The sequence below is a fragment of the Bufo bufo genome, chromosome 2 (assembly GCF_905171765.1).
Source record: "Bufo bufo chromosome 2, aBufBuf1.1, whole genome shotgun sequence".
Lineage (NCBI taxonomy): Eukaryota > Metazoa > Chordata > Amphibia > Anura > Bufonidae > Bufo > Bufo bufo.
Window position 1 is genome coordinate 617,275,624 of NC_053390.1, and position 24,974 is coordinate 617,300,597.

General features: G+C 45.5%; 1 protein-coding gene across 5 annotated transcripts in view; it reads left to right on the forward strand.

Moving 5' to 3' along the window:
• The first annotated feature begins 1,411 nt into the window (after positions 1-1,411).
• JADE1 (jade family PHD finger 1) overlaps positions 1,412-24,974 on the forward strand; it is a 75,464-nt gene continuing 51,901 nt past the window's right edge. The window contains exon 1 of one of the 5 annotated variants that reach the window (XM_040418440.1): positions 1,412-1,674. The gene's annotated coding sequence lies outside the window, so the exon portion shown is untranslated. Of the gene's footprint in view, positions 1,675-1,724; positions 1,759-2,036; positions 2,280-6,430; positions 6,490-24,974 lie in introns of those variants that run through there. The other 4 variants (XM_040418443.1, XM_040418444.1, XM_040418442.1 and 1 more) reach the window with 4 other exon arrangements.

Genomic DNA, 24,974 nt, shown 5'->3' on the forward strand with positions numbered 1-24,974 from the left:
TTAAATAGCATGGCCACTTGTGTATAATAATGGGCACGTAACACAATTATCATTGTTATTAATGGAATCATGATTTGTAGTATCACGTAATTGAGGCATTTATATATATATTTTTTTATTGAAACACTATCTGGTTTTTCCACAATGTGGAATAAGCTATAGAGATATATATGTGGAAATTATAATGAGTCACTTATTAATTTATAGATGTTTCTCACATGTATGTTTAGGTTTTTGACCTATGGGGATACAGGTGACCCAATTCTCATGGGCCATATCTGCAACTGATGTATGTTTCTGCATTAACTCTCACATCTAAACTAAGGTGACCACCGATCTATCTCTTCTCTATACTCCTCTAACTCTACCAATCTTATGCATCTATGTTCCTTCATTGTATGAGTATGATAATGCGACCGTACTGCTGCTATTTTGAATTGTATATAAGAAGTCAGGATGACGTCGCGGGGCCGCGACATCTGTGCGCGCGTTTTTACGTGACGTCACCCGGATCATGTGACCGCGCGAGGATCAGGTGATCCAAACAGGCCACGTGCTCCTCCGGATGCCGGCATTCAGTGTTGTAGATCAGTTCCGGCGCAATTGCGGTGACGAATAAACCAGCAAACAGTCGGTATGTAGCGATTGGCTGCCATCCATATATAAACCATGTCTCCCAGTGATGACGCTACCCCCAGACGAAGGTACGCCGAAACGCGCGTTGGGGTTTGGAGCCATCCTGGAGGAGACACAGCATGGGAAATTGTCCTATATTCCTGTTTTCCACGTATGAATTTCTGCATATGCACTTTAGTGAATAATCATGTTGGATGAACAAGGACTTGTATCCACTGTATGTTTCCTCCAGTGATGTCGTTTTTTATCTCCTGCACCAATTTCTTTTAATCATGTATGTAATTATTTGTGATTTTTTGTAATGAAGGATTTAATATAGTACAAGCGGTCTGGCATTTTCTATGTAGGTTGTACAACATGTTGCGGTTTGCTCTCCGGTCTGGGAACGCAACTAAACGGAACGGAATGCATTTCGGAGCACTCCGTTCTGTTCTGTCCCCATTGACAATGAATGGGAACAAAACGGAATCATTTTTTTTATAGTATTAAGCCCCTATGACGGATCTCAATACCGGAAAACTAAAACGCTAGTGTGAAAGTATCCTAAGAGGGGACGTTACAGGCCTCACACAAAAGTAAACGATTTCAATTTACTGTAACAAGTGCACTTTTCGTGTGATGAAATCAAAGTGTGTGTGAACGGTGGCAGGACACGGCCGTTTTCCATGGCGAGTTCCCAGGAGGACATGCCCCGAGTGTCACTGGGGCGGGGGAGCCGCACGGAGAGATGCGTTTATGTAAGGCGCCACTTGCAGGCTCTCCAGCCACACGACGGTGTTCCCCTCCTCTCCCCTCCCTTCTGGAGCGCTGGGTTTTGGCAGCAGATCAAAGTGCTCCCCCCTGTGGCAGCAGTGACCCAGAAACGAGTTTGATTCACCGAGTCCTTCCTCCATAACAAGTAAATAACGTCAGTCATAGAGTGCATGTGTGTGTGAGAGAGGAGCCACAATCCGCTGCCGCTGGGCTGGACCTTCTCTACACATCACCCGCTGGAGCGCAGTGTGGGGGGGACACGGAGCCGCACCACCCCCCGGGCAGGTACAGTCACCCGTGCGCCCTATTTCACGCCTTGTCAGCAGCGGGCTCTGCCAAGGTCGCTGCATAGTGGAAAAAAATAATCGAGTACGTCATTAATATGGCGCCAAAATGCTCACGGAGCAGACACTGGCTGCTCGGACTATCCCATCGCCGAGCGCGGGGACGAGGGGCGCGCGGAAAATGGACGAAGTTTAGGGGGTTGGACGGAGAGTTGGAGCGGGACACGGCCGCAGAGCCGTGCGGGGAGGTGAAGCTTATTGTCAAATGTCACCCGCTGAGGTGAAGTGACTTGTAAACGGCGCCGGCTGCAGTGTGGAGGGCGCCCCCCTCGGAATGGCGGCCGCACTGTAGGCACATGGAACGTTACGGGGTTTGGGAAAGCCCTCGGTTCTTTAACGTGTGGTGCATGCTGGGAGTTGTAGTCTCACGAGAGGGCCTCGCTTTGCAAAGCAATGGCTGTGTGAATCCAGAGCGTTACCCTCTGGTGGGAGGGGCAGGTGCAGCGGCTGCTTGCCGCCGGGCCGCGAGGGGTTAACGACTCGTTGGTGCCCGGCGCTTGTAACGGATTCCACGTTATCCAATGAGGTTGCCGTGTCGTCCGGCAGGTTTGAATTGCGTGGTGCGCTGTCATTGGGGAGAGCGGCCAATGTTTATCTAGCTGTCGCCTCGCTCTCCAGCTGGGGGGGAGGACGGCAAATGCTCGTGCAACACGTGGCTGCTGAAAGTTCCACGCCTGCCTGAGTGCAGGGTGGAATGTGCCCCTGAGGTGAGCCCGTGGACCGGACCAACGCAGCTGGCACTACGGGGGGAGTTCTAAGGGAAATCGGCCAATCACATACAGGTTTTCATTCTGTGAGGATTGAGAGCGTCAACCCGATTGGCTGCTGTATTGTTTTTCCACCTGTAATGAACCTGCAGAGCCTAAAAAACGCATTGTGTGAATGGAAATACAGCTTCAGACTCCTCCTGCTGATTTAAATTGTGAACTGTACACGAGGGCTTGTTGTAGAATTATTTGTGCCTGCTCATGCAATACTATACAGCAAAATAAAGTGTCCGTCAATGAACTGTCAAAGTATTTGCCACAGAGTACATGTGGGTAGCGCTTCCAGATGTGTAGCCCATAAAGCTGATGTGAACGGGGCCTTATGACGTGTGGATTATCAGCACGTGACAGCGCCTTGTAGTTTTGATGGATTTTGTGATGAGGTGAAGGTCTTACAGGTGACACATTACACAAGTGCAATAATATCCCATAGCTATCAAATGGACAAAGAACAGTTACCCACGCTGTGCTCCCTCCAGGACGCCGCCAGTCCAACGCGTTTCGGCAAACCTTCGTCTGGGGTGCACTTGCACTTTATTGGGAATTTATGCTTTTGTGTATTTTTTTTATGCTTTTGTGTATTTGGATACCTATCCGCTGTGTCCTTCCTCCAGACGATGTCGCCTTTTCCCTGCACTTCTACCCCTCATCGAATGGCCAGGATCAGAGGGTAAACTGTTCATGGTCGTTTAACCCCTTAGATGCTGCAGTCAAGGCTGGCTGCTACATCTAAGAGTCCTTTTACGCTGCACAATGATCGGGAATAAACCCCTCGTTCCCAATCATTGTCCGATCTTTCAGCCAATCGTCCCTTCTGTATGAGAATGAACGATTATTCTGCCCCATACAGGTTCATTGTTTTGAGGGCAGCACATTCCAGTTTACAAAGGGTGATGTGCTGCCCACAAACGGTGCCATGTACCTGTTTTCTGTACGTCGGGTGATCGGTTGCACCATTATATGGAACAGTTATCAGGAATTAGTGTTCATATAAACTTTTGTGATTGATAATTGTCCTGATCCTGTAAAAGGGCCCCCTCTCATATCCTACCACCCCTCCCTCACAGAGGGGTTTCCATGGTAACCGGGGGCCTAACCATGGCCTCCAGGCCTGCCATGTACAGATGCCTTTGGTGTGGCCTAATAGGCTTTATGTCAGATTTACTGTAATTGACTTTGTACACTGCTACATTGTGTTATATGTGATCACATCACATGTTCAAGTCCTCTACAGGGACTCAGTGGGGGGAAAAAAGTGGAAAACCAAAATCCCCTTTTTTACTGCCTTTAAATGCCTATTCGTAAATTGTATAGTGTCAATAATGACCCGTACAATAAAACAAACACATTATTTGTCCCATATGAACACCTAGTAAACAAAATACAAGCCTAAACTGCAGTTTTTTTGTTCTTAATACCTTTTGAAAGATGCGATTAAAAAGTGATCAATCAAAAACTACGGCCCATCCTGCAAAAACCAAGTCCTTACACAGCTCCATCGATGGAAAACAAAATGTTGTGGGTGTTTGAATGCAGCACACACAGAAGTTTTTATTATGAAAAAGTAAAAGCGTATGTGTCACGATGTCACACATGGTGACTGCAATAAAAAGAAAACAAAAAAACTGTAGCCGAATTGCTGTTTTTATGCTGTAATGCCCCCCCCAAACAAAAAAATTATATAAAAGTTATGCCATATTTTACATGTACTCCATTAAAAAATACAACTCGTCCCACAAACAAAAAAGCCCTCATATGGCTATGCCGACTGAAAAAAAAAAAAAAAAGGTATGGGTTTTGAAATGATGAAAAAAAATCGCTGCGTGTTGACGTCCAAAATTGGTTGTGTCCTTAAGCACTCGTTCACACGACCGTTGGTGTCCCGTGCCCGTGCTGTGATCCGCAAATTGCGGTCTGCAATGCACAGGCACCTTCCTTGGGGCAGGCGCATGGGGATCACAGACCCACTTACTTGAATGGGTCCGCGATCCCTCCATTCCGCAAAAAGATAGAGCATGTTCTATCTTTTTGCAGTGCGGAGGCACGGAACGGAACCCCAGAGAGCACTCCGTAGTGCTTCCTTAGTCTTCCGTTCCACTTCTCTAGATTTGCGGACCCATTGAAATGAATGGGTCCGCATCTGTGATGCGGAATGACAACGGAACGGTGCCTGTGTATTGCGGATCCGCAAATGCGGTCCGCAATATTGGAACGGGACACCAACAGTCGTGTGAACGAGCCCTAAGGCAGTTGTTAACCCCTGGGGGCCTCTCAGGCAGACCCCCCCCCCAGCGCGGCGGAACCTGGGGAGGGAATTGTACACCGCTGGGTTTTGACTCCTTCACTCCCCTTGCACAGCTGCAGCTCTGCAGTCTCCTGTGTGATGCGGGTCACGTGGCCACTGCAGTGGTGACGTGTGACCCAGTGACATAATGGGGAGACTGGAGAACTGCAGTTAGGGAGAAGAAAGGAGCTGGGGATCTCTGGGAATTAACTATTGATGACTTGTCCCAGTGAGCTCTTCTTCTTTCTTCTTCTTCTCGTGATCAGTGGGGTGTCAGCACTCAGACCATTACAAGTCAAAACCTTTGCCATCTCCTCAGTGACCCTGCTCACCACTTCCCCATACTGGTTGGAGATGCTTGCATGTCCAGCAGGGACCAGATTTCATCTGGAGAACACCTATTAGTTTACATGGCGCCATTGACTTGGGTTTTGGTCAAGGTGTGCACAGCGCCTTAAAGAAAAACTGGGGGTCATTTATGAAAGTTCATTTGGTGTAAAACGACAGGTGGGCAGAGGCAGAGCGGAGGTATGTTGGGGGAACATGTTAATACTTTTTCGCCTGGAAACAGGCAAAGTAAACTTTCAGACAAGGGCACAAACTGCCATATATGCGCACTCTTCATAAATTAGCCATATGCTACAGCAGAGCCGGGCGGACAACTAAAACCTGCGTAAAAAGCCATCTAAGTAAATGTCCCCCTTTTTTGCCCATAGCCACCAATCACCGGGTTTTCATTTTCAAGAGCTGCGCTGTGATTCTTGTGGGCAAGTTTTCTTTTAGGTTGGTTTTGTCTTTTTTTTTATGCAGGCCAATGTGTTTCTTTGAAGTTTATAATGGATTATAAAATGCACTCCTGACTGATTCTTTTTCCTGGTATTTTTGTTTTTTGCATTGCATTTGTTTTTTTTTTGTTTTTGTTTTTTTCCCCCCTTTCAAAATGCAGTATGTTAAGGAAGCCTTAGACAATTTCCATTAATCTGCCCCCCAGACTCTGTTTTTGAAGTACTATTGGTACATGGCTCTCAGGTATGCCATACTGTGGCATAGGTCGCCCATTGACTCCCATTAGAAATGAAAATTATGGAGAATATATACAGTAACTATTTTCGCTGGGATGTCTCTGTATTGAATGGTGTTGTCGACTGCTCTTCGGTGCGGACACATACCATCTTGACGTATGGCGGAAGGACGCTGTACTTACATGCATCAGGTCAGTGAGGTAATGTTTGTATCTCCAGGTCTGAAGGAACATCTAGCAGTAGTTGTATGAATGATACCAGCAGCCATTCTTAGAAGCAGTGGACTTGGGGCTCCTGTGACAGCCAAACCTCAGATTCTATGCATGGGACCTCCTGTGTTTGCCCTGACGATAGTTATGTCTCTGGCCAGCTTCTGTCCTGCACGTAATCTTGGAGTGGAGTCAGGAGAGATGGGCTCTCCACAAGTGTCTAGATAAGTGGGTGGCGAGGAATATTGTGGTTCTCGGCCTTCCTAGCATTCCCTCTTGAGGCCAGTGAGATGTCTCCACACCTCCCTCCACCAGAAGGAGGGAGCACCTGGTGCCATCAGCTGTGGAGAACACTCCCATTGACTAGAGGAAGGATCAGCTGAGTCCATCTAAACATAGTAACAATGCAGAGTGCACAAGGTTTGGCAGCAGACCAGCGCGTTTCTCTGCACGCTACCTGACAGGAACTGATAGGTATGTTACATAAGTGGTTAGCTTGATGTTTGTCCTGGTCTTATGCGCCCATGCTGACGGGAAGGCAGATGCTACTCCACAGTTTTGATGGCACTTTGACGGTATCGGTCACTTGAATTGCAGCATTGTTTAACGTACAGTTCAGACCTTCACGATTGGTACATTTTAAGCCCCGTTTTGCTGCATTAACACCACAGAAAAGTAAGGGAGGTTTATGGTAAGTCTTGCGGGTCCTATCGTATAGCATGGCTCATGGATGTTGTATTATTCCAAATCTTGCTCTACTCACAAACTATACTGTATGTGAGGCTAAGGGGGCTTTCACACTATCTGTTTTCTTTTCCGGTATTGAGTTCCATCCTAGGGGCTCAATGCTGGAAAAAAAAAGATCAGTTTTGTCCTAATGCATTCTGAATAGAGAGCATTCCATTCAGGATGCATCAGTTCAGTCCCTTTTACGTTTCTTGGCCGGAGAAAATACCGCAGCATGCTGTAGTTTTCTCTCCAGCCAAAAATCCTGAACACATGCCGGGTCCGTCATTCATTTCCATTGGAATGTATTAGTGCCGGATTCGGCATTAAGATTGTCGCATTGACGGATCCGTTATTCCAGTCCGCACATGCGCAGACCTTTTTAAATCTGTGAAAAAAATAAATACCGGATCCGTTTTTCCAGATGACACCGGAGAGACGGATCCGGTATTGCAATGCATTTGTCAAATGCCATCCGTTTGCGTCCGGATTGCCGGACCCGGCGGCAGTTCCGGTGACGGAACTGCCTGACGGAATCCTCTGCCGCAAGTGTGAAAGTACCCCAAGTTCACACAGCAAAATCAGCGGCACAAAAATCAGTAGCCTATTACTAAAACGGGTTGTTTTTGGTGATAGAGTTGTAATTTGGTGGAGGTTTTAGAGGAGTTTTTAGGCTGCGTTCACACGGTAGGTGAACGCATTGCACCCGCACTGAATCCCGACCCATTCATTTCAATGGGGCTGTTCAGATGAGCGGTGATTTTCACGCATCAATTGTGCGTTGCGTGAAAATCGCAGCATGCTCTATATTATGTTTTTCACGCAACGCAGGCCCCATAGAAGTGAATGGGGTTGCGTGAAAATCGCAAGCATCCGCAAGCAAGTGCAGATGCGGTGCGATTTTCACGCATGGTTGCTAGGTGACAGTCTATTCACTGTATTATTTTTCCTTATAACATGGTTATAAGGGAAAATAATAGCATTCTGAATACAGAATGCTTAGTAGGTGATCAATTGAGGGTTAAAATTTTTTTTTTAACTCACCTTCTCCTCTTGTTTGCGTAGGTCCCGGTCTCTTCTTTACTTCTTAAAAGATGAAAATACCGGCTAGGACCTGTGGTGACGTCAGATCACATGCTCCAATCACATGGTCCATCACCACGGTGATGGACCATGTGATTGGAGCATGTGATCTGACGTCACCACAGGTCCTTTAGCCCACAGCTCATCATTAAAGAAGTAAAGAAGAGACGGCAACTAATCGATCAAGAGGAGAAGGTGAGTTAATTATTTTATTTTTTTTAAAGGGCTTCTGTCAGCCCACTAAACCCTTTTTATTTATTTATTTTTTTTGCTTAATAATAACCCCTACACTGCGATTTATCCATACATAAGTAAAATAATAATTTTGGTTCAGTAGAATTAGCTAAAACCCTATTTTTATAATATGTAAATTACCTTGCTACCAGCAAGTGGGGCGGCTACTTGCTGGTAGCAGCCGCATCCTCCGATGGTAATGACGCCCCCTCTGCTTGTTGATTGACAGGGCCAGCGGACGGGATCTTTCTCCGCTGGCCCTGCCTGTTTTCATTCAATATCTGGCGCCTGCGCCGCGGCCGTACCTATCTTCAATCGGCGCAGGCGCACTGAGAGGCGGCCACTCACTCGGCCGCTTCATCCTCAATGCGTCTGCGCCGGTGTAGATGTGACGTCATCGGCGCAGGCGCATTGAGGATGAAGCGGCCGAGTGAGTGGCCGCCTCTCAGTGCGCCTGCGCCGATTGAAGATAGGTACGGCCGCGGCGCAGGCGCCAGATATTGAATGAAGACAGGCAGGGCCAGCGGAGAAAGATCCCGTCCGCTGGCCCTGTCAATCAACAAGCAGAGGGGGCGTCATTACCATCGGAGGATGCGGCTGCTACCAGCAAGTAGCCGCCCCACTTGCTGGTAGCAAGGTAATTTACATATTATAAAAATAGGGTTTTAGCAAATTCTACTGAACCAAAATTATTATTTTACTTATGTATGGATAAATTGCAGTGTTGGGGTTATTATTAAGCAAAAAAAAAAAAAAAAAAAAAAAACGGTTTAGTGGGCTGACAGAAGCCCTTTAACCCTCAATTGATCACCTACTAAGCATTCTGTTTTCAGAATGCTATTATTTTCCTTATAACCATGTTATAAGGGAAAATAATACAATCTACACTACAACTAACCCAAACCTGAACTTCTGTGAAGAAGTTCGGGTCTGGGTACCACAGTCGGTTTTTTATCACGCGCGTGCAAAACACATTGTACCCACCCGATAAAAACTGAACATCGGAACGCAATCGCAGTCAAAACTGACTACAATTGCGTTCCTACTCGCGCGGGTTTGCCGCAATACACCGGGACGCATCCGGACCTAATCTGGACATGCTCGTGTGAACCCAGCCTTACAAGAGTATTAGGTTTCTCTGCTTCCCCCATTGATTTCTATGAAATTCTCGTTCAAATCTGCTTCCAAGATGTAACCCTTCACTTCTTAAGAGTTTTTTTTCATCAACTACTGAAAAAACTTCTACCATTTTACACAGTTTGCACAAGGTGACGTTTTTAACATTAAAGTCAGTGAGGAAACTGGTGAGCTGAATGTGGGTTTAGCTGAAGACACGCTTTCCGCTGATGACTTAGTGGCAGGTTTTAGCCGTGTGATTGCAGCCGGTAGGCCTCCTATAAGACACTGCGGCAGCTGCTCCTCAGCTTAGTACTGTGTACGCTGTGATCAGTGCAGATTGCGGGATACTGAGGGCAGGTCCCCATTTGATTGTGTCGCAGGAAATCCCTGTGGCATAAATGGAGCCCATACCATTGAACTTTGAAGAACCCCAGCCTCTGCCTGCCCCATATTTCCTGTCTTCTCAATCCTTTGCAAGACTGATTTCACACTAGCGTTAAAATTATCTGGCTACTGTTTCCCGCCAGAGCCCTTTTAGGCTAGTTTCACGCACTTGCGTTGGGCATCTCCAGCATGCCAAGAATCGGCCGGACGAAAACTGTTGCACGCAGGTTCGCCAGTCCCCAGACATCTTCGGCAGTGATAGATCAGGCAGGGATCTGGCCTTATACCAGCCTGAGTGCCGGGATTTGATTGGATCTGGATAGGATGAACTCCGACATGCTCTTCCTCTGCCGGTTTCTTTGGGTAATGACACATGAACCTATTGCAACAAAATCACAACAGGAGCATTTAAAAGGGTTTTCCAAAACTTTTATACTGATGACCTATCCTCAGGATAGGTCATCAGTATCTGATCGATGGGGTCTGACACCAGGGACCCCTGCTTATCAGCTGTTTGAGAAGGCACCAATTTTCCTGTGAGCGCCGCGGCCTTCTCTCAGCTTACCAAGGTGCATTGTATAGCGGTTGTGCTTGGTATCACTTCTATGCGGCTGAGCTGCTCCTAGGCCATGTGACCGATGAACGTGTCATCACTCGGCCTAGGAAAAGCTGAGAGAAGACCGCAGTGCTACTGCAAGCGCCGCTGCCTTATCAAACAGATGATTGGTGAGGGTCCCAGGTGTCGGACCCCCACCGATCAGATAGAGGATAGATCATCATTTATAAAGTCTCGGAAAACCCCTTTAATGGACTCCAAGATCGTCTGGTGTACAAAATTTGTTCAGAAAAAGTATGTAGATGAAAATCTGTGATATTACCAATGGTGAATTTGTGAACTGACATAAAGATCATTCAGTGATGAAGAACTGGCACTGAGGGCAGCATGAGTTTGGTACAGATCCCCTTAGCAGAATGCCAGGCCACTTACTTGAATCCTTAGAGTTTGTGCTGGGACTGCTCAATACAGCAAAATGACTGGCTAAATTCAAGTGAGTGACCCAGCGTTTTGGGGGATCTGTCCACAGTTTGTGCTGCTGATAAAGTCTCCGTTACTGCAGTCTGTCCTGCCCGTCCTCTGTACTTTATAATCCCTGACAAGTAGGAGAGGAGGATTAGGCAGCTCTTTAGCTCAGTGTTCTGAAGTAACTTGTCTTCTTATGTGATTAGGACAGGTTTTGTGAAATAAGACGGAGGCCATTTTATTTCTCCAAATGATTGCTCCCCAGACAAAACAAACCATTATAACTAATTAAATGAAGTCCGTGAAGTGCAGTCTCTGTGACGGCCACATTTCGTAGACCTACCTTGGCTCATGTGACCCGAACTCGCTGCACCTTAGTGATCTATGATGCTATGAGTTCCATCCGGACCGCGGGTCAACAGCACCGTACTTAACGCATCATTTCACTACAGGACCATAGACGTGCAGTGAGTTCATTCCCGGAAACGTGACCATCCTGAATGCAGCCTTCTATCACCCAAGATCCTACTGCACCTGACAGGAGACTCTTGGTTAAGGGGTAAGCTTGATCATAGCCAGATGATGGCAGACCTCAGATTAGTGCCCCAGCCAGATACTCTGCTACAAAGGATTCATAAACTAGTGAGCTGGTTGTGTGCATTGTATCCCTATTCATTTGGTGTAATGTGAGAGCTGGCAGCAGCGCCGCTGATTTCCGAGAGTGACAGCTCCTCTTTGATCAGCATCTTTAGCCGATCTGTGAGACCTGGGGGACTGTATGGGGATAGGCTAGCAGATGGTTTATGCTTCTCACTAGCAAATTCACTCTCTGTCAATGACTCTATTAATCGAGGTTCAGTGAGCGCGGAGATTGATGCATCATATTCTCTGCTGTTACCGTTGTGAGGACTAGAGTTCACGAAATGGCCATTAAAGCCGATTTATCTTATAGTAAATGAATATAAACCATTTACATAAAAATGGCCAAAACCAAGAATGGATGCCAAGGAAGTATAAAGAAAAGACTTCCGCTAGTTCCTCTTACTATTTACGCCCCGCGCACACGACTTTATCCGTTTTGTGGTCCAATCTGTTTTCACTGAGTCCGTGGTCCACATATTGTGGACGTAGTGGGGCACATTTACTGAGAATAGCTTTTTACACAGGTCTTAGCTTCCTCCTCTGCTCTGCCGTTAGATTTGTCTAAATAAATTTGGCGCTTCTGTGGCAGTTCTTGCACTTGGCGTTTCCAGGCGTAAATGTTCGCATGACTCCTGCCCCGACATGCCCAACTGGCGGACAAAGCGTAAATCCGGCCGTGCGACTAAATGTTGTCTCACAGCTGGTTAGACAAGGGGACTTGTGGCTATTTTAGACGTAAAATAGTTGCCAGTACCCTAGTCAACGTGCCCCGGTCTGTCTTTTTGTGCTTCCGTTGCGCACCATTCCGCATCTCCGGATTTGCGGACCCATTGAAGTGAATGATGCGGAAGTCTGTGATGCGGAATGCCATGGAACGGCGCCTGTGTATTGCGGATCCGCAATTGTGGTCTGCAATACGGCAACGGGAAGCACACGTTCGTATGCAGGAGGCCATAGGGTCAGGTTTTTTTATGCAGTTTTACAAGCCAAAACCAGGAGTGGATTATAAAAGGAGAAAAGGTATAAAGGATAGATATGATTTTTACTTTTATTCCCCTAAAGTGAGGAAAATTGGCTTCTACCTCACAGGGTTTTTTTTGCCTTCCTCTGGATCAACTTGTAGGATGACAGGCCGAACTGGATGGACAAATGTCTTTTTTCGGCCTTATGTACTATGTTACTATGTTACTATGTTACACCTGGCTCTGACTCCCAAAACGGCATCCGAAAACCAAAATGTGTAGCTATACCCAAGAATGCTTGCAAATGATCTCCTTTGATCTCAATGGGAAAACTGCTTGTTAATTGACACTTTTTTTTTTTTTTTAACACTCATTACATCAACGTGGGAAAAAAAGAAGTGATGTGTTCATTCTTGGTGCAGATTCTGCTTTGAATCCACACCTAAGGCCCCTTTCACACGGGCGAGTATTCTGCGCGGATGCGATGCGTGAGTTGAACGCATTACACCCACACTGAATACCGACCCATTCATTTCTATGGGGCTGTTCACATGAGCGGTGATTTTCACGCATCACTTGTGCGTTGCGTGAAAATCACAACATGCTCTATATTCTGCATTTTTCACGCAACGGAGGCCCCATAGATGTGAATGGGGTTGCGTGAAAATCGCAAGCAAGTGCGGATGCGGTGCGATTTTCACGCACGGTTGCTAGGAGACCATCGGGATGGAGACCCGATCATTATTATTTTCCCTTATAACATGGTTATAAGGGAAAATAATAGCATACTGAATACAGAATGCATAGTAAAATAGGGCTGGAGGGGTTAAAAAAATAAATAAATAATAATTTAACTCCCCTTAATCCACTTGATCGCGGAGCCGGCATCTCCTTCTGTCTTCATCTTAGCTGTGCAGCAACAGGACCTGTGGTGACGTCACTCCGGTCATCACATGATCCATCACATGATCTTTTACCATGGTGATGGATCATGTGATGACCGGAGTGACGTCACCACGGGTCCTCTTCAGCAAAGGAGACAGAAGGAGAAGCCGGGCTGCGCGAGCAAGTAGATTAAGGTGAGTTAAATTATTTTTTATATATTTTTTTTTTAACCCCTCCAGCGCTATTTTACTATGCATTCTGTATTCAGAATGTTATTATTTTCCCTTATAACCAATCTACAGAACACCGATCCCTAGCCCGAACTTCTGTGAAGAAGTTCGGGTTAGGGTACCAAACATGCGTGATTTTTCTCACGCGAGTGCAAAACGCATTACAATGTTTTGCACTCGTAACGCACCCGCACATTTTCCCGCAACGCCCGTCTGAAAGAGTCCTAAACCTCCCTTTGAAATGGGTAGGACCAAAAAAAATTTCAAAAACTGCGTTAGAATAAAAACCGTCTTAAAACCCCCCCACAAGGAATCCTGGTGCAGATTCCGCATCATTTATTTATTTATTTTTTCAGGACATTGAAAATCTGCCTCTAAATTTAGCATGGAATCAGCTTTGTTTGCACATTTTTCAATGAGTTTTTTGGGATGTATACAGTTTGCGGTCCGCAGTACGTTCGTGAGCATGAGCCCTTATCTCATGCTGTTAGTGGTAGGTGCATAGGCTGCGAGTGGAGTGCACCTCAGCCTATGGGGGAGTGAGGATCCCTCATCATGTCCTCCCCGCGCTGCATCTGCTCAGTCTTATGCTCCCTGTCAGCCTGTGGCCCTGCTCTTAGACAGCGAGAGCAGAGATCTGCGTCATCATGTCCTACGTGCATCTCGTATCGTAGTCTGATCACCACTGTCCCAAGGCTGCGTCACTCACATGTTCTGGGTGCTGAAAATGACATAAGCAGCAGTCAGTGTGGACATGTACTGTAAGACGTGAGCATGGAAGTAAGAGCCCAAACCAGTAATTAGTCATCAGGGAGTCTCTCCGTCTCCAGTGAGTAGTTTCCTAGCTATGCTGGCTAAGAATAGTTAATAGACGTTTTGAGGGAGGGGAAAGCTTGGATGACATTGCTCTTGTAAAGATCTGGTGTTGTCATCCTCACAGAATAGCAGTGCTGTAAGTGCATATTCGGATGTGCCACCAGCCCCACTCTTCTAGGCTGGTCATTGGATTATTTTTTTGGAAGGAAGTAGGTGATGCTGTATGGCAGTATTGAAGAACTGCATTACACTTGCTTGTTCTTGACCGCTTCAGAAATTTAATGTAAGGTCCCAGGGCTGCAGAAAAAAGTTGCTACTGGGGAGCTGTAAGTCCAGTCCTCACGAAATCCAAACAGGTCAGGGGTTGACTATTTCCCTCAAGGTGTTCTGAGATTTTGATATTGAGAACTTATTGTAAAGAGAGGCCATCAGTATTAGGCCTCATGCGGATCTGCAAAATACGGATGTGGTCCGTGTGCCGTCTGCATTTTATTTGCGGACATTGTTTTCCAATAGGCCTGTGGTCTGCATTTTAAGGACATAGTCTTCCTTTTTACGGAACAGACATATGGATGTGGTAAGCTCATGGGTGATCCGTGTGCTTTCCACATCCGTATGTCCGTTCCGCAAAGATATAGAATGTGTCCTGTACTTGGCCACAAAATGCAGACAGATTTAATTTAGCAGGTCTGTAAAAAGTGCGGATGCAACATGGACACGATTTGTAGACAGCAAAAATGATACTGTCGTGTACTTGAGGCTTTAGATGGTTTGGGCTCTGACTCCTGGCACCCCCTACTGACAAGCTGTTTGCAGAGGCGGTGAGGCTCCGTTGAGCACTGCACCCCCTTTATTTACCAGACCTAGCGACTACCTCTTGTAGTAGATGAGCCTGGTACAGCAGCTCAGTGCTGTTCACTTGAATATTACTGAGCATCAGTGGGCTGTAATACCGGGTGCAGCCACTAAGAAATGTATGGCGCTATGTCTGGTAAACAATGAAGGTGACATGATGGTCGCTGATCAGTGCTGGTACTGGAAGTCCAACCCACATCAATATCAAATTCTTGGAAAACCCCTTTAAAGTGGTTGTCTAGACAGTCAATGAATGGCTGGTTATGTGGCGGTCTTGAGAAAGCAGGAGATGAAGTGGCACAGAGCTTTCCTAGTGAACATGGGTCAGATCCTCACCGATGCGGTATTATCCTGTGACACTAAATGTGCTTTGCTGGCTCCTACTATATACTGTCCAAAGACCCACAATAGCTATGTTTCCAAAGCTGTTCCCCGATCTTTTCGTGGTTCATGTTGATACTGACCAGAGAGGGTTTTCCAGTTTCGCTGTTGTCCCGTTCACTCATTCCCGCTGCCCCTTCTGGCCTGTGCCCTGTGCGGAGCGCACATTGGGGGCCTGGATCATCTGAGATATACAGTGGGGGAAATAATTATTTGACCCCTCACTGATTTTGTAAGTTTGTCCAATGACAAAGAAATGAAAAGTCTCAGAACAGTATCATTTCAATGGTAGGTTTATTGTAACAGTGGCAGATAGCACATCAAAAGGAAAATCGAAAAAATAACTTTAAATAAAAGATAGCAACTGATTTGCATTTCATTGAGTGAAATAAGTATTTGAACCCCTACCAACCATTAAGAGTTCTGGCTCCCACAGAGTGGTTAGACACTTCTACTCAATTAGTCACCCTCATTAAGGACACCTGTCTTAACTAGTCACCTGTATAAAAGACACCTGTCCACAGAATCAATCAATCAAGCAGACTCCAAACTCTCCAACATGGGAAAGACCAAAGAGCTGTCCAAGGATGTCAGAGACAAAATTGTAGACCTGCACAAGGCTGGAATGGGCTACAAAACCATTAGCAAGAAGCTGGGAGAGAAGGTGACAACTGTTGGTGCGATTGTTCGAAAATGAAAGGAGCACAAAATGACCATCAATCGACCTCGCTCTGGGGCTCCACGCAAGATCTCACCTCGTGCGGTGTCAATGGTTCTGAGAAAGGTGAAAAAGCATCCTAGAACTACACGGGAGGAGTTAGTTAATGACCTCAAATTAGCAGGGACCACAGTCACCAAGAAAACCATTGGAAACACATTACACCGCAATGGATTAAAATCCTGCAGGGCTCGCAAGGTCCCCCTGCTCAGGGAGGCACATGTGCAGGCCCGTCTGAAGTTTGCCAATGAACACCTGAATGATTCAGAGAGTGACTGGGAGAAGGTGCTGTGGTCTGATGAGACCAAAATAGAGCTCTTTGGCATTAACTCAACTCGCTGTGTTTGGAGGAAGAAAAATGCTGCCTATGACCCCCAAAACACTGTCCCCACCGTCAAGCATGGGGGTGGAAACATTTTGCTTTGGGGGTGTTTTTCTGCTAAGGGCACAGGACAACTTATTCGCATAAACGGGAAAATGGACGGAGCCATGTATCGTGAAATCCTGAGCGACAACCTCCTTCCCTCTGCCAGGAAACTGAAAATGGGTCGTGGATGGGTGTTCCAGCACGACAATGACCCAAAACATACAGCAAAGGCAACAAAGGAGTGGCTCAAGAAGAAGCACATTAAGGTCATGGAGTGGCCTAGTCAGTCTCCGGACCTTAATCCAATCGAAAACCTATGGAGGGAGCTCAAGCTCAGAGTTGCACAGAGACAGCCTCGAAACCTTAGGGATTTAGAGATGATCTGCAAAGAGGAGTGGACCAACATTCCTCCTAAAATGTGCGCAAACTTGGTCATCAATTACAAGAAACGTTTGACCTCTGTGCTTGCAAACAAGGGTTTTTCCACCAAGTATTAAGTCTTTTTTTGTTAGAGGGTTCAAATACTTATTTCACTCAATGAAATGCAAATCAGTTGCTATCTTTTATTTAAAGTTATTTTTTCGATTTTCCTTTTGATGTGCTATCTGCCACTGTTACAATAAACCTACCATTGAAATGATACTGTTCTGAGACTTTTCATTTCTTTGTCATTGGACAAACTTACAAAATCAGTGAGGGGTCAAATAATTATTTCCCCCACTGTACATGGTCCAGATCCACTCTGTTTGCTCCGCATAGCATTGGGCCCGGTGTGAAGCCGCATTCAGCCTCCAGTCCCTTACCCTTAAACTGATTACAATGGCCATGCAGTCTGGTCGGCAAAACCGCACAGACATTACCAATCTGTTAAACCGTGCCAGTACATAGTAAAACTGCATGCTGGTGAGGTTTCCAGCTACACCTTGACCGCTATATGCAAACTGCAGTGTAGTCTATGCAGGTTTTCATGTGGTACATCCGGCAGATTTCAGAATCCACACCACCGGGCAATTTCCACACCGTGTAGATGAATTCCTCTCATCTACTAGGCTGCTACTGTATTACACTGTGTGTATATGTGCTGTGTGCAGGTGTCCTGCGAGATGACCAGTTAGGGTCCCGGCACATGGAGCGGATTAGGTGCGGTTTTTCTGTGCAGATTTGGTGCAGTGTAATACAGTACTGTCAGTGTACGAGATTACAGAAACCTCATGGGCACTCTGTCGTCTGGATTTTGAAATCTGCAGCATGTCAGTTGTGTTTTTATTGTGGGGATTTCACACTTTTCAATGGAAGGATGAGATCTGTGGAAAATCCGCATCATATCGGCCTCAAAAACCGCGCAAATAGAATGTGCCAAAACTGCGAGGAGGATTTGCGTGTGTGTGTGTTTTTATATTTTTATTTTTTGCTGCTTTGATGCAGATTTTCTGCACACAAATCTGCATCATGTGCAGGCCCCCGTAGGTCCAGTTCACACGAATGATTTTTTTTTTTTAAGCGTGCTTTTTAGAATCGCAGAATCCACGTGTTTTTGGGGGTTTTTTTCAGCACGAAAACGCATTTTTTTTGTGCAGTTTTTTATGCTTTTTTTTTTTTTTTAACCAATTAGTGTTCACTTCAATACAAAGCTGAATTTTTAGCTTGAGATTTTTAAAGCAGAATCGCGCCAAAAAACGCATGGAAAATGCACCAAAATTGCACAGACTTTCATGGAGCTGTTTTTTTCAGCTTCCTAATCATTTCAATGGGAGATTCAGTGCTGATTCTGCCCCAAGATAGAGCATGCTGCTTGAAATGGTTTTGAGGCGTTATATTTTTTTAGGCCTCTTTAACATGGGCGTTGCGGGAAAAGGTGCGGGTGCGTTGCGGGAACACGTGCGATTTTTCTGCACGAGTGCAAAACATTTTAATGCGTTTTGCACTCGCGTGAGAAAAATCGCGCATGTTTGGTACTAGGGCTGTCGAATATAATCGATGCAGCGATGCATCGCGATTCGACCCCCGGCGATTCTGCATCGATGCGGTTGCTTTAAATAATCGATGCATGTTGATGACGTCAGCGTCGCGTCCGCCGTGCAGAGCCGAGTCGGAAAAAAAAGTTTTTTGGCGCCTTCTTTCCCGCCTCCCGCTGACGTGACGACAGTGACACCCCCCTCCCCCTGTGTAAATCTTTATTGGATCACACGAACCAAAAAAAACAAACAAAAAGAACACACCTACCTGACCTCATGTTGTCTGTGGCTGTGCCACATTGCCCGCTTGTCTGTCTGACCTGCTGTGGCCTGCCCTTTACCAATCATTATCCAGTGTCATGTGTGTGTTTTCTTTTTTTTTTGGTATTCTGTGGTGACTGTTTGTGATCCCATAAAGATTTGTCCAAGGTTTTCAGATTCAGTTGCCAATTTTTTCGGTCAAGGATTTTCCAGCTTCCTCTAATGGTGGCGTGGCTTGGCTTCAGTTGGTGTATGCGACTATGCGTGGTAGAGTGCAGGTAAAATTTTCTGTTAAGTCACTGTGTGACGACAAGCTTTTCAATTTCTAGCACTGGGGAGAATGGTATTATTTTTTAAGATTGTGTCGGACACAATCTTCAAAAATGTGTCCATTCCATTGAATTTTCTAACTTGATGTACTGTCTATCTTTTGAATGTCAATTTTTAGGGGGGCTCAACTTAAAACCTCAGCCAAATATTCTAAAAGTGTATTTATTTGATTAAAGACAACTGACGCCCGCCAAGCCACCAGAGGAAGGCAAATCATTGAAAGAATAAATTGAAACTTAAAACCTGGAGTAAATCTTTATTGGATCACACAAATACACATTCACACAAACCAAAAAAACACACACCGACCTTCTGACATCATGTCTGACTATGGTGGCTGTGCCACATTGCCCGTCCTGTGGCCTGCCCTTTACCATTATGATTCAGTGAGGAGGATGTGTGTTTATTTTTTTTCTGGTATTCTGTGGTGTGTGTTTGTGATCCCATAAAGATTTGTCCAAGGTTTTCAGATTCAGTTGAAAATGTATTCTGTCAAGGATTTTCCAGCTTCCTCTAATGGTGGCATGGCTTGGCTTCAGTTGATGTATCGTGGTAGAGTGCTTGCTGAGTGCTCAGTGCAGGTAACGTTTTCTGTAAAGTGACAACTCTGAGAGCTTATAGCACTGATCTAGACGTACTACCCATCTGGTGGTGGTGCTGGTGGTGGTGCTGGTGGTGGTGCTGCTCCTGCTGCCAAAACAATCACGGTGAACCAGGAAGTTCTGCAACACAGACAACTTGAACACACTGTGTGACAGACAGTTCCTGACTGGCAAACATCACAGTGAGTGAACCTATAACACAGTCACTGACTGTGTTATAGGTTCACTGACTCACTGTGATGTTTTACAGTCAGGAACTGAAGTGCTCCTTTTTTTGTAGGTACTGTTTAATATTATATAATATATAATATATATTATATGGTAAAACTATTGTAAAACTTATAAACTAACTGCACCAGCCAGGCCAGCACAACAGTTTAATGTTACAGAGACACTGACAGTACTGTTTTAAATAAATACTGTTGTCTGCTGCACTGTTTTGTTCATTCAGACTTTGCTATATGATATGCAGGGAACTTGGTATGATTTGTTTAAATAGCAGATACAAATAAATATTTTTGTGCAATTTCTGACTGATTGAATTAATTTTTTGATGTAAAATTGAAAAACAAGGGGACTTGGGTAATAATCTTGATGCATCGTGATGCATCGCCGAATCGAATCGAATCGTGGACTTGATAATCGCATCGAATCGTGAGACGAGTGAAGATGCGCAGCCCTATTTGGTACCCAAACCCGAACTTCTTCACAGAAGTTCAGGCTTGGGATCGGTGTTCTGTAGATTGTATTATTTTCCCTTATAACATAGTTATAAGGGAAAATAATAGCATTCTGAATACAGAATGCATAGTAAAACAGCGCTGGAGGGGTTAAAAATATATATATATATATTAATTTAACTCCCCTTTATCCACTTGATCGCGAAGCCCGGCATCTCCTTCTGTCTTCATCTTAGCTGTGCAGCAACAGGACCTGTGGTGACGTCACTCCGGTCATCACATGATCCATGACATGATCTTTTACCATGGTGATGGATCATGTGATGACCGGAGTGACGTCACCACAGGTCCTGTTGCTGCACAGCTAAGATGAAGACAGAAGGAGATGCCGGGCTTCGCGATCAAGTGGATTAAGGTGAGTTAAAAAATTTTTTTAACCCCTCCAGCGCTATTTTACTATGCATTCTGTATTCAGAATGCTATTATTTTCCCTTATAACCATGTTATAAGGGAAAATAATAATGATCGGGTCTCCATCCCGATTGTCTCCTAGCAACCGTGCGTGAAAATCGCACCGCATCCGCACTTGCTTGCGGATGCTTGCGATTTTCACGCAACCCCATTCACTTCTATGGGGCCTGCGTTGCGTGAAAAACGTAGAATATAGAGCATGCTGCGATTTTCACGCAACGCACAAGTGATGCGTGAAAATCACCGCTCATGTGCACAGCCCCATAGAAATGAATGGGTCGGAATTCAGTGCGGGTGCAATGCGTTCAACTCACGCATCGCATCCGCGCGGAATACTCGCCCGTGTGATAGGGGCCTTAGAGCTGATTTTGAGGCAGAAACGCTTCAAAATCGACACCAAAAAACTCTGCGTGAAGTGAACTGGCCCTTAGGATTCCTTTGAGGGACAGTAATGTAGACCATAGTCCCCAATCAATATGTCCATAAAGGAGCATTTGGTGATGAGTCATGACATGTTATATGCTGCAAATGTAGTGTTGATGCCGCATTGGTTTTTATGTTGGTGTTTTCATTGATGGTGTGAATTTTGCCATCTTTTAGGTGATCTCGTAGTGGTATTCTGCTGATGGCACGGGTGACTTTACCATGTGCTGTTACTGTTCTAACTTGGAGATTCAGGCAGTCTGTATCTTCTCAAATACCATTTCAGGGGGCGGGTTTTCTGCAATTCTGCTCCAAAGGTCGTGGCATGGAACGTGGATTTTTTTCCCCCCAATTTTGCTGTGGATTTCACCCTATGCATTGCACCGCAGGTTAGTCTACGCTGCAGATTTTTTTGATTTTTGCACCAAAATTTTGCTGGCAGCGGCGTGATGTCGCCTCCCTTTGTTTGCAGTGTGTGGAAGCGGTTTAAAGCCATGACCGCGCTAAGGCTACTTTCACTCTAGCGTTTTGGCTTTCCGTTTCTGAGATCCGTTCAGGGATCTCACAAGCGGTCCAAAACGGATCAGTTTGCATTCTAATGCATTCGGAATGGAAAAGGATCTGCTCAGAATGCATCAGTTTGCCTCCGTTCTGTCTCCATTCTGCTCTGAAGGCGTTTGCAGCGTTTTGCTATCCGCCTGATGAAGCTGAGCCAAACAGATCCGTCCTGGCACACAATGTAAGTCAATGGGGACGGATCTGGCACAATAGAAAACGGATCCGTCCCCCATTGACTTTCAATGGTGTTCAAGACGGATCCGTCATGGCTATAGAAGACCTAATACAACTGGATCCATGCGGTTGTAATATTGTAACGAAAGCGTTTTTGCAGATCCACGACGGATCCGCAAAAAACGCTGAAGTGAAAGTAGCCTAAGAAGGGACAGATGCCGCTGGGAGCCGTCTGACAGTTTCGGACCTTTCAATAGGCATGGCATTCAGTGTGAAAAACTGCTCTGGATGTTGAGAGATGTGAATGTTGAAAGCATCAAAATCCATCGTGTGAACATACCCTTACAGTCATATGCCCTGGATTTTCTACCCACAGTTCCACAGCAGAAAATCTGCAGCATATTCAGCACATGTGAATGTACCCTTATTGAAGGTATGGTCTGAGGAGGTCTCCTGTAGAAGAGATTAAACCAGGAGCCTCGCGGCCTGTGATTGCCGGCTTTGTTGCTCTACTTTGCATGCTGGATTAGAAATGCAAATACCCCTAGAGGCAAAACATGTCAGTTCAGTGAACCCGGGGCTCAACATGATCTTCTTGTCAATGTGAAAATGCAGATAAAGAATAATTTCTGAGGAGAACATAAGCAATTTACATTTTGAGGTTTCCATCACCGTTCATATGCTCTCACAGACCGCCTGCACATGGGCAGATGAATGGACGCCAGACATAAGCGCTTGAACTGGTAGAGGACTGATTTTCTGCTCTGTAGTTACTGGTCTACACGCACCTACATGGAACCATGGTTGGCACGCCTCTTTTGTCATCATCTTTCTGTGCCGGAAAGCATGAGGATTCTCTCCGATTTTTTTCCCTCCATAACTTTGAATGCAATGGTGTTCCTAAGCACATAGAAGGTCCCCCATGGCAGCACTGCCATTATAGTCTCATGTTTTAGGGTGGTATTCTTGACTTGTCTCCATTCATTCCATTCTCCCATATTGTTGTCGCCTGTGTCATGTATTCACCCTAACGGTGTAGGATGCCCTTTTGTACAGTGCTATTCCATCATGCCGGCCTTCATGTTCTGCCCAGGAGGGAGCTCCAGATGATCAGTTTCTGGGGCTGTGAAGCAAGTCGTGTTATACTCAGTGGACTAGGATGTTGGTGGCATCTTCTTGAATTCCAGGTTAGGTGGAGCAGAAGTAGTGGTGGGACATAAGGTGGTATCAGTATATGAAAGATATGAAGACATGCTGTGGAAGAATTATTAGGCATCTCATATTTCTCATTCATAAAGGAGATCTTTGGGGCTGTAATAATACGAATGAACTAACCTAACCGTGCTTCTCAATTTTCTGTCAGAACTGCCAGGGTTTTTGAAGACTATATTGCAGTGTTGGTAAGCGTACCCTAGTAATGTATAGTCAACCTAGATGAGCAATTTTTCAGTTATGGATCAATTGATAGATGAGCTCCTGAGTGATATCAGGAAAGTATCAGGTGTTTTTATTTAATCCTAAATTACAACTTTCTGGAACTTATCAAGGCTGGCTTTTCAGACAGTCTGGATCCAGTGTGTGCTGGCGTGAGATTTGGCAAATTTATTAGGAGGCGCACACGCCTTAGTAGTTACGACACATCTCAGGAGGTCTGTGAACCAGAAACTTAAATCAACACCAGCAAGAAGCTGCTGTAAATTTACGCCAGCTTTCTAGCATAACTGATCTTAAAGAGCCCCTGCGAGCATGCTCAACCCTATTTAACCAGGCGTATTGCTGAGTAACACAATCTAACATGGTTTGGCCAGGTTCACATCACCGCTTAGTTCTCCGTTCTTCTGATCTGTCAGGAGAACAGAAAAACAAAGGAAAAAAAACGGATCCTGTGTTTTATGCATCCGTTATGCACATTTTGCATCTGTTTTAGCCATTTCCGTCTGAGATCCGTTATTTTAGATGGAAAAAGTCACTTTTCTGGTCAGGGTGTTGGATAAATTTATAATGTAGGATAAAAAAGAAATGTAAACTTCATTTATATGACCAGAAAGGTGTAAAAGGAACTGTATTCCCTGGGTTTCTGTGCTGGTATCTGCTATTCTGCCCTTGATGGAAAAGTAAACAGTTTTATAATATGTGACATTCTCCATGCGTCATGGCATTAATAAATGTTCATGAAAGGTCATTAGGTTGTTTACCAGAAAAGAGAGAAACTCGCCATTCACTATTTAGTCACCATGAAAGTATGGAATATTAAAATGGAGAATTGGGGGGGGGGGGGGGGGGGGCTCACTGCTAATAAAATGTGGGTTCATGGAGCAATTAGACTAAGGCTAGTTTCTCACCTGCATCTGGCTGTTCCTGCAGAAAATGCCAGGAATCGGCCGGACAAAAAACGACGCATGCAGTGCTTTTTTCCCCGGCAGATTTCCAGCATATTTGATAGGTAGAGCCGGATCTGGATCGTGTGGGCAGGTATCTGGCAATGCTGTGTTCTGTGCCGGAAAAGCAGCCACAAGTGTGAAACTAGCCAAACCGATCAATTTTCCCAACCCGTCCTTGTCACTCTTTCCTAATATAGTGTCTAGCAGCTGCTCCCTCTAATTCCTTCATATCCGGTTCCTGTTATTAGGTCCTCCCTATTAAATAAAAAATTTAAAATCTTGCGTTCTGTGCCTTAAAGAGGTTGTGTCATCTTAGACAAGGAATGCCTCCATTGTCTGATAGGTGCAGGTCCCGCCTCTAGGACCTGCACCTATTTTGTAAATGGAGCCGGCAAAGTCCCAGAGGGCACACTGCACACTTCTCCATTCATTTCTATGGGACCACTGAAAATGCACTGGCTCTGCTGTTTCCGTCGGCCACATAGTAATGAATGAGAGCAGTGGCCGCACAAGCGCGGTGCACTCCCATTGATTTCTATGGGGAAGGCTTGGTGGTGGACCCACCACTTTGCCAGCCTCGTGTTAGGCTTCACTTCAGAGATAGGTGCGGGTCCCACCTCTGTCAGACAATGGGGGCATATCCTAGCAATATGCGCCCATTGTCTGAGATGGGAATACACCTTTAAAGAAGCACTCCCATA